Source organism: Chenopodium quinoa, unplaced genomic scaffold (assembly GCF_001683475.1).
Source record: "Chenopodium quinoa cultivar QQ74 unplaced genomic scaffold, ASM168347v1, whole genome shotgun sequence".
In the NCBI taxonomy this organism is placed as follows: domain Eukaryota; kingdom Viridiplantae; phylum Streptophyta; class Magnoliopsida; order Caryophyllales; family Amaranthaceae; genus Chenopodium; species Chenopodium quinoa.
This window is the reverse complement of record NW_018745546.1, coordinates 1,160,289-1,170,432: the sequence shown is the minus strand read 5'-3', so window position 1 is coordinate 1,170,432 and position 10,144 is coordinate 1,160,289. Positions and strand designations below refer to the sequence as shown.

The window sequence follows — 10,144 nt, the reverse complement described above, 5'->3', positions numbered from 1 at the left end:
AACTTGATCAAAAATCAAAGGAAATGGAGAAATCTTTAATCATCAACAATCCACCATGAAATTCTCTCTCTAAAAATCTAGAGTTTCTCTCTCTAATTTTGGATCTAAAATTGATTCTCATTCTATTCTAATTCTCTTCCTCCTAAAATAGAAGGAAAAACTATATATAGGAAAGATACAAAAGAAGAGTTAGTCAGATCGTCCCAAAAGAAACCCCGGAAGGCGCGGTCGCATCAGAGGAGAGGCGCGGCCGAGGGAAAAAGGGTACGGGATAAGGGCCCTGGCAAGCGCGCCCGCACCACCCAGGTGTGCGGCCGCAACTGGCAGCAGGGGAGCCCCCCCTCTTCTTCGTCCAAGCTCATCCTCGTGCGCTCGTCTTTATGATAATGATGAACACTGACAGGTTAAAGTCGTATCCCCTAATCAAAAGTAAATACCTAAATCCTCTAAATAAAGTAGATAGGGAAGTAGGGTTGATCTCCACAGGGAAACAAGTCTTTTTTCTTCTAATTAATTATTATAATCTAAATTATTTAAGTAACCAATATTTATATTTGAGTGTGAAACTAAACTACAAAGAATAGGAATAGGGAGAAAACAATATATAAAAGGATCTAGGGCATAGGTTCACCAATAAATAATACTCCAGGGTAAAACATAGTAACCAATCATTGACATTGCATAAATAACATGATTAACAGGCTCTCGCAATTTATTAATCAACATAGATCTAACAGGATCTCGCAATTTACTAGATCTAAGTTCTTATTGAAAATAGCCTTTAATATCAAATTAACATCTGCTCGATTCATCAATTTAATATTGCTATACTTTTACAAGCCGCAATTGTAAAACATTTAAACAATCCAATAAGAAATTATCATGCAATACCAATAATCAATAATAGTCAATCATCAATGCATCAATTAACCAGATTGTAAAGGGCTCTCGCTACTTATTACAATCACACAATTGACTTAACCATTTATAAAATAACTTGCCTATTGAAATTAGACCTAAACATTAATTCTCATCTCTCGATTCTTGAATCAATATTGTCAAACTCATGCATAAAAGATAGGCCTAATCTAGTCACAGAGCATTAAATCAATCAATAGGAAATTAATCTAACATTGATAATCAACAACAATAATTTACCTCTTCATATTATTTATGGATCCCCATAAACCCTAGAAATTAAACTACTCACACATATCAAAAACTAAACTAATCAAGGTAATAGAACAAGACATGATCAAGGGAAGAGATTAAATAAAGGGTGGAATTAAACCAAGAGTTGTAGAGAGAGAAATAAGAGAGAAAGTAATACTAAAAATTTAATTAAGAGGAGAGAGAAAGAAAAGTTAGAGGGAGAAAGAGAAAAAGAAAACTAAACTAAACTAATACTAATAAAAGAATTAAAACTAAGCTAATAACACCTAAGAAATTTGCCTCCCCTAAAAAGCTACGTACTCCACCTTTTATAAGGATTTAAGAATCTTATCTTAATTATAAGCTTAGGAAAAACTAATCCTAACCAAAATAAAACTCTTAACAAAACCCAAAGGAGCTAAATAAAAAGCTGCGGAAAATTACATCTGAAGGTTGCCAAAATAATTGGGCCTTTAACCATGAAGCCCACTGACGAAGCTGGCAAATCAATTTGCGGCAACAAGCATGCCCGATCGGGCCCACTAGAAATCACGCCCAACAGTACTTGGTTCTTCGTTTGGGCCAGAAAATTTGGGCTGAAATTTTCTTCTTCTTCTTAATTTATCTTGGACTTGCAACAAAATTAGTACTCCAAACAAACCGAGCCCTTAATCACCGAACCAAATTAATTAGCTCGACCTTGGGCTTTAAATACTCGTCATAAGGTACGATCATTTCTAATATTTTCATAGTGGCTCAATAAGCTCAGGAATTGACATTAATCTGCAAATTCCTACAAAATAATACCAACTCTACAAAAACACTAGAAAACATATATTAGTAATAAAAATAGCTCCGCAGAGCTCAAATAAGCACAAATATGACCGTGAGACGGGGAATAAAAATATATATAAAATAGACTCATCAAACACCAAGGTAGGCAGTCTTGAAAGGGCCATTTTGGTGCGTTCATGGCAGAGATGACGCCCCCACCGCATACGTGCACCGATCTCTTGACTTGCTCTTTGCGTTCCTTCAAACTTGAAGTTCCAAAAGGCGAACATGAGGCATCCAAATTGATGAGAAATATGAGAGGAAGGCTCGGGAATCCTTGGAAACACCATCATAACCTAAAAACAAACGAAAACAAACAAATAAAAGGGAAAAAGAACAAATAAACAAAGAAATGCACAAAATAAGGAAACTAACTATGGAAAGCACAAACTAACGAAATAAAGAACAAAACTAAGGAAAAACTAAGGAAAAGGGCTATAAAATAGCATGAAAATCATCCTAAAGGAAGCCAAATGAGTGCCATAAATGGCACTCATCAGTGCCTAGGGTTTGCAAGTAAGTTGAATTCAGTTGATCGGTAAGATTAAAACCCGAATTAGCAAACACGAGACCTAGCCCTCTCAAACTCTTCTCTCTCTCACGGCTCTCTCCTCCTCCCTTGCACGGTTGTGGTGGTTCGTGGTGGTGATGGTTCGTGGTGGTCGGCTTAGTCCATTAAAGGTGATGATCGCGGTTTTCTTCAATCACTCGACCAATCTAGTATTGGTGGACGGCTCGTTCGAAGCTCGTGGACTAAGTAGAGGAGCAACGCTTGGGGATCTATTCTATCCCTTATTTGTTAATCAAATTGCTACGTGGAATTCACGCTTCAAAGGTATGATTATTTGTGTTGTGTGTTATGCATGTGATCTTGGGATTCGGTACTTTTATGAATATGATTCATGATTTTCCGCTGCGTAGTACCTTTAAACTCTTACAGTGGTATCATTTAGCCTCTTGCATGAACGCGCTTGATCATATTAATACGATTAATTTGAAGTCCATGTTAATTTTATAATCAATTAAGAGGGAGAAATTAATTTAATTATGGTTCAATTATTATATTTAATGTGATTAAACTTTTGGAATTGATTAAATATGATTTAATTATGCTCAAAATAGCCATGAAGAGGACCGAACCAAGCCCCCGTTTTCGAAATTTTTGATCCCTAGAACCCTAGATTCGGATTTTCGAAAACCCTAACCCTAATTTTGAATTATTTCGAAAATCCTAGCCTTAAAATATGATTTTTGTGATTGATTTTTGATTTAATTCGATTTGTTTTATGTTTCATAATTTTAATCGGATTGAATTATGCATGAAATTTTTTTGCGTATGATCATCGATTTAATTTTAAGAGTTAAAATTAAATTAAGATTAATTTTATGATGAACCCTAATTTTAAAATTGAATGTTGATTTAATTTTAATTTTTGGACTGATTTGATTTAATTTTAATAAAAGTTATTTTAATTAAATTGAAAACCCCAAAAAAAAAAAATAGTTTTGGTGGTCGGCAATCGCGGCTGGGTGGCGCAGCCACGGCGGCTGCCGACCAGGTGGCATTCCAAGAGGGATGGGAAGGGAGGGCGGCGGTTCAGGGTGGCTGGGGCAGCAGTTGTGCAAGCGTTTGCACGCTGCTGCCGTGGCTGCCACTACTGCTGGTTGCTGCTGTCTTGCGGCAGTGGCTGCTGCAAAGCAGCCAGCCACCGTGGCTAGCTCCGGCTAGCCAACCACGGTGGGCAGCAACCGTGTAGTCACGATTTTTTAAAAAAAAAAACTATTTTGAAAAATATTTCAAGATAAATAAAATCGGTTTTATTTGGATAAAATCTCTTATTTTGGGATAAAATCAAATCTTGAAAGTTGTTATATTTGATATTATCCATATTTAAAGTTGTTAAATTGGTAATTATCCATAATTAAAGTGGTTAATTTTGGATAAGATCGATTAGGATATTCTGAGCATATTCCAAAAGGATAATAATTGATTTAAATAATGTGATTATCTCATAATTAGATTAGGATATAATTGATTTTAAAAAATTATTTGATTGATTAATAATTAGGATAGAATCTCCTAAATTTGTTAGCATAATCATGAAAGATTAAATATGATTATCTTTCTAGATTAAAATAAGATTTGATTCTATCTCATACCTAAATTAAAATATATGATATTTTTTGATTGGTCATGAATAATATACGATATTATCTAATTATGATTAAAATATGAAATATTTTAGGAAATGCATTGCCTTGATTATGAACATTCGATGTTGTAGTTTAGACAAACATGTTGAGTGATTTATTATATGGCACTTTTATAATATATGATATTATGTTGCTATATATAGACTAGTGTGGCCCATAGATTCTAAAATACGATCTGCGCATCATGATGTATTTTTGGAATATAAATACGGTCTGCTTGCCGTTAAGTATTTTGTAACTTTTATTTAAAGTAAATAGATTAGTTATTGGAAAAATTGACGAAAATAATCCCAACTTTCGCCGATTCACTCAAAATAATCCCCACTTTGGATTATTTTTTAATAATCCGAACTTTGAAGGGTATTCGCTCAAATGATCCCAAGTGACCGGTAACCTATTAAAGAGGTAATATATTCTTTTTTTTAATTTAAGTAACACTTGTCATCACGTGATTCGTTGAAAAAAATATATAAAAATTAAAATAAAAAATAAAGAATAAAAATTAAAAATAAAAATTAAAAACTAAAAACTAAAAAATAAAAAACAAAAAACAAAAAATCAGCCCCAACCCACGACAACCCCCACCACCACCGGCAGCCTTCTCCTGCCACCTAACCCAGGTACCTTATCCGCCCCAAAACGCTGCTCTCAGCGTCCCCTCCCCCGCGCCGGTGCCGGCTCTACCACCTCCCTTACCCCCTAACACTACAAGAAAAAGGGTAATTAGCGACGGCCAAAGTAGTCGCAAATCCGTTGCAAAAATGGATTTGCGACAGATTTGCAACTACTTTGGTTCGTTGCCAAAGACCTCGTCGCAAATCCATTTTTGTGACTAATTTTTGAACAGTCGCAAATTTAGCGACAGATTTGCAACGCCTTTGCAACTACCATTTAGCGACTAACTTTCAAATTTTAGCAACTAAATTATTGTCCGTCGTAATATATTTGCGACGGATTAGCAACTACAGAGATCACTGTTTTAAGACTACTTTTGCGACGAATTAGCGACTGCAAGACCAAATTTTTGCGACTACGAGACTAAACTTTTGCGACTACGGAGACTAGTTTTATTGTGACGGATTTGCGACTATTGAGACTAATGTTTTTTGCGACGGATTAGCAACTACATACGAGACCAAATTTTTGCGACTACAAAACTAATTATTTGTGACAGATTAGCGACTACTGAGACTAATGATTTTGCAACTAACCAATTAGTCTCTAAACCAAATTTGCAATCGCTAAATATTTGCGACTAACTATCAATATTTGAGACCATAATTAAGCGACGACCAATGTTAATCACAAAACAAAAAAGGTACCCACGCATAAATTCACATAACCAAAATGTTAATTTTATTCAAATATCCAAAATATCAATCAAATTTTGTATCAATGTATTAAAAAACAATATTTAACTCATATGACTAATTGTTCCAAAAGTCACCTCCCATATAAAAAAAGCTACTTCAAACAAGAATTAATGAGAATGTAAAAGACCAGTTGTTCATAAAATTACCACTAAGAAAATAAAAATCACTTAGTTGTATCACGAGAGCGGGTGACCGCAGGCGTAGGAGGCTTATAAGGACGGTAAACTTGTTTTACAAGTGATGCCATTTCCTGCAATGTTTTTTGCATAGCTAATTTTTCCTTCTTCCATGTAGCTTTTTCGATCTCATGATTTTCGACGAATTCCTTAGCACATTTTAAGCTCTCTGCCGCTATTTTTTGGCTTTCTTCTACCTTGTTATGGTTTTCTTCCGCCATCTTCTTTAGTTCTTCAACTTGAGAACTTAATTGAGAAATCATGGAAGGAGTGGAAGATGATGCAGTAGATTAAGAAGTAGGATCACTCTTGTAATACATATGTGAAGCACTCCCTAAACCGTAGACTTTTCCTTTCTTTTGCCCACCTACAACCTCCAAGTAGACTTTGTCGGGGTTTATCTCAATTCCTTTGTTCTTATATTCCTCAAGTTTTTCCATATATTCTCCCTGCATTAAGATATGTATTAGTAACTATGATCTCAAATGTTAAAACTTAAATAAACTAAGTCGGTCCCCAGCTTTTTTGTCAAATTCTCTCCTAGCCTTAGCATCGAACTCAGGTCTCCAAATATATGTACGCTGCACATAATTAACAAGTAAAGTAAATTATTTTAACTCAAAATAGCATATTATACATTAATAATTTTATTTCTGATTTATTTAACATAAAGCAGCCCAACTTCAGATTGTTAAATCTAACTTCAGACTGTTTTATCTAGGCATGATGTCCGGCAATTACACTACCATTGACAATTAAAACGTCTCCGGAGGAGGATCTGTCTCCGGATCTGTTCCAGTTAAATTTCTTTCCCTTTCAAGTGATCAATTCCTTTACTTTTGACATAATATTACGAATTCCTTCAATGTCACATTTTCTTCTTAGATTGTTGTTGATTTTGTATCATCTTTGTTATTTTCAGGCAGTTGGAGATTCTGGTCATGTGTCGGTTAAATTTGCTGGTAAAGCTCTTCACCTGCGTTCCGTTTTGCAAATTTTAATCTGATGTCCGAATTATTACCAAATTGTTAACTGTCTTTTATTATTCTTATGGCTGATGTCAGATTCAAATAAAAGTCCCAACAAATTGAGTAACCCAAGGACAAAACCTTCTGCCTCTTGGCTCCAATTACAGTACTAACTTGTAACCTTATTCATTAATATGAGATTGGGTATGTGCTCACAATTTGCTACCTAGTTTGCTATTAGGCTAAAAAAATTTCCACTTTCATGTTATTCACTCACCTTTTTTGATTTGCAATCCTTAGGGGGAATTTCATTGAGATTAATAAATACTTTTGAGCTATTAGGAACCAATATTCATCTTTTTGTTGACTGCATTGTGTTGTAATTACATCTTCCTTTGGTTGAGTGCATAGTGAGGTTTTGTATTTGTGCTTCTATAGTTTTATTGGAGATTTCAACTACTGTCAACTCAGATTTTACGACTCTTAAAGCATTTCCAAGGATATAAGATTTGAATTTCATGGTAATTTACAAGGTTAAAACTTTTGAAGGTTTATACTGTATCATCTCATGAATCCTTCTCTTTAATATTTAAATCCCTATGCGCTGCTTTAAACCCTCATAGAGCTTTGACTTCACGAGGCAAATTTATATTACTCAACGATTCTATCTATAATATGTATCAAAGCAGATTTTATTTCATGTTACAAGATGGATAATTTTTCAAAAGGGCTTATAAATTATTTGCCTATTTATTTCATTAGTACTCACTAAAAACAATTAAAAGAATACCCTGAACATAAAAGTTTTATGACCAACTTCTTGATTGCCATATCATTAGTAAACTTTTGTATGTAATGACCGTTAAATCATGAGCTAAAGCTAAGAATACAAATACCTAAACAATTTGATTATAAGAATCTAATACTCAGGCCATGATAAACTATAAGGAAATCAACCAACACAATAACTAGAAATTGTGGCCGCAAATTGCAAGTTCAAGTGGGTCTATATCAATCCCAATAATATAAAAAATCATTCAACAATAATTCAAGTTACAAACATAGAAAATAACGCATATAAACAAAATAATAAATCAACATAAACTTGATAAATATCAACAATTATTTAATCACTAACCGACCAAATAACATACACAAAAGTAAATTAATTTATTTTCAAGTACACGAAAAATCAGAGCTGATCAGAAACTTACTAGAAGTCATGCACCAGCTCGATCAAGATCAATTAGCCTCTTGAGATCAATTTGACATTTCACATCCTGAAAATGAGAATTTACAAATTATAGTAATGAAATAATTGAAAGAACCTCATTCAAAAGATAGATATAAAACTCCCAAAAGACTACCATACGATGACTAGCATTATGATATCACTCCTGATAGAAAATTAATCAAACTCTCACACTTGATGATGTGATTGGATCTGGATTTTAAGTTCCACACATTACTTCTAATCTAAGCAATCAAGAAATTATCCTAATTCAATCTTGAATAAAACATTAAAGGTTTGAATGCCAACTCCAAACACTTGAATATAATTCACTTACAATTTTTTTATTTTATTATTGTATCAATTCTCTAGCCCTTGAATGAAATTATACATTTATTTATACTAATGATAAAATCGTGGGCTTATTAACTAGCAAAACAGTTAAACAAGTGATAAAAAAAACAAGAGCATAACACAAAGTTACTCAATAAGGCAAGTAATTAAGTCAGGGAGTCAATTTAGAATCAAGTGACTACTTATTCAATTCATGCCTTAAATTCTACATCATATTATCAATTTAACACTACTACGAGAAAAAAATATAACTTTATATGACACAACAACCATCGAATAATGATGCCACTCGCACAAAGTTTATGAGCAGCTCAATTAAGGGATCAATAATTCAATTAAGCCATGCAAGGAAAAAAAAAGAACTAATTAAACATAACAGCAGTTCTGAACAAGAGAAACGTGACTTAAATAAGGTAAAACTCAGTACATACAAAAGGATACATAAAAGTAAAGACAATAGAAGAAGGTAGGATAAAGATTCCCAGTAAATTCTTTTCTTTTCGGCAAGAATCTTATAAATTGGGGAAGTTGCCACCAAGTATTCAACCAAAGATTCCAAACATATGACTAAACAATAAATCTAGTAAACCTTAATTCCAATGCTCCTCACCAGGCAGTCTTAGTTTTTTGTCCTACATTGTATATGCCAAAATGGCAAGCGTCCAAAATAAAATAAACTCCAAACTATTTCATTTTAAGAACAATTTTATGAGCATATATTGTCAACCAAAAAAATAATCACACATCAACGATACAATAATATGAAAAAAGAACCCTCATACAACCCCTGATGCTTCGCTACCTGCATCTTTGCTCGAGGGTCCATATATTTGTATATGTTTACCAGATTGTCCATATGAGGAACATGGCAAATTTTTGCGAAACGAGAAAGAAGACATGTAATTAAAATACAGTCATATTTCAATACTTAGAGACACCAAAAACAGAATGATACTCAATACATTAGCAGCCTCCAGGCTTATACCAAAAACATCCAATAACACAATAAGATTAATTTGGTGAAAATCATTTTGATTGACAATGAAATAAATGTAATTCAAATAAATCAAGTGTAATTTGATTGAATTGCTGAAATTCGATAGAAATAATAGCCTAAAAAAATCGATTGAATAATTTGCCCTAAAATTATAACTTTGAAGTTTCTTTTAATCTACCTAAATTTCGAATCAAAATACTGAAATTCGATGAATATATGATTGAATTATAACTACAATTTTTTGTTTAATTCGAATAATAAATATATACTGCAATTATATTAACAAACTCGATACCAAATTCCTAGAAAAAAGGAATAATTCGAAACTCACCTAGTTAGTCAGTGGTGGCGCAACGGTACAGTAGTGCAGTGGTGCTCCGGTTGGTGCGGCGGTGTGCTGGTGTGCCGATGAATACGGGCGTACGTCAGTGGGCGCGGTGGTGGTTTCGGCGGTGCAAAGATTGACGGTTCTTTCAGAGTAAATGAGGTGAAAGTGAAAATTAGTGTATAACACTAATTTTCACTTTCACCTCATTTACTCTGAGAGAACCGTCAATCTTTGCATATATATATATATATTTTGAAAGAAGCGTGGGATATATTTCTCTTTATGAATAGATTAATTTGAGGTTAAACTAATAATGTCTAAAAAAAACTCTAGAGGTAACCGATTTGTGTTGCATTTGCGGTTGTGACAACTTTCCACAAGCTAGGGAACGTCATCTTGCTGTTGTGATGTTCACTCGTCTCTGAACAATAGAGATTTTTTGGGTATGTTCACGCGTCTCTGAACAAAGAGCTTTTTGTAACTAATGTTTGTAAGCTAGTTGCAAACGCTTTGGTCA

General features: G+C 33.7%; 2 long non-coding RNA genes across 2 annotated transcripts; one reads left to right on the top strand and one right to left on the bottom strand.

Moving 5' to 3' along the window:
- Window positions 1–5,576: 5,576 nt before the first annotated feature.
- On the bottom strand, window positions 5,577–9,815 carry LOC110716182. The gene is made up of 3 exons (XR_002510410.1): window positions 9,631–9,815; window positions 7,932–7,997; window positions 5,577–6,198 (listed from the first exon to the last, which is right to left on the bottom strand). It is a non-coding gene; the product is annotated as an uncharacterized LOC110716182 (long non-coding RNA).
- Window positions 6,338–7,925, top strand: LOC110716184. Its single transcript, XR_002510411.1, has 3 exons — window positions 6,338–6,547; window positions 6,672–6,711; window positions 6,814–7,925. It is a non-coding gene; the product is annotated as an uncharacterized LOC110716184 (long non-coding RNA).
- Window positions 9,816–10,144: the final 329 nt, after the last annotated feature.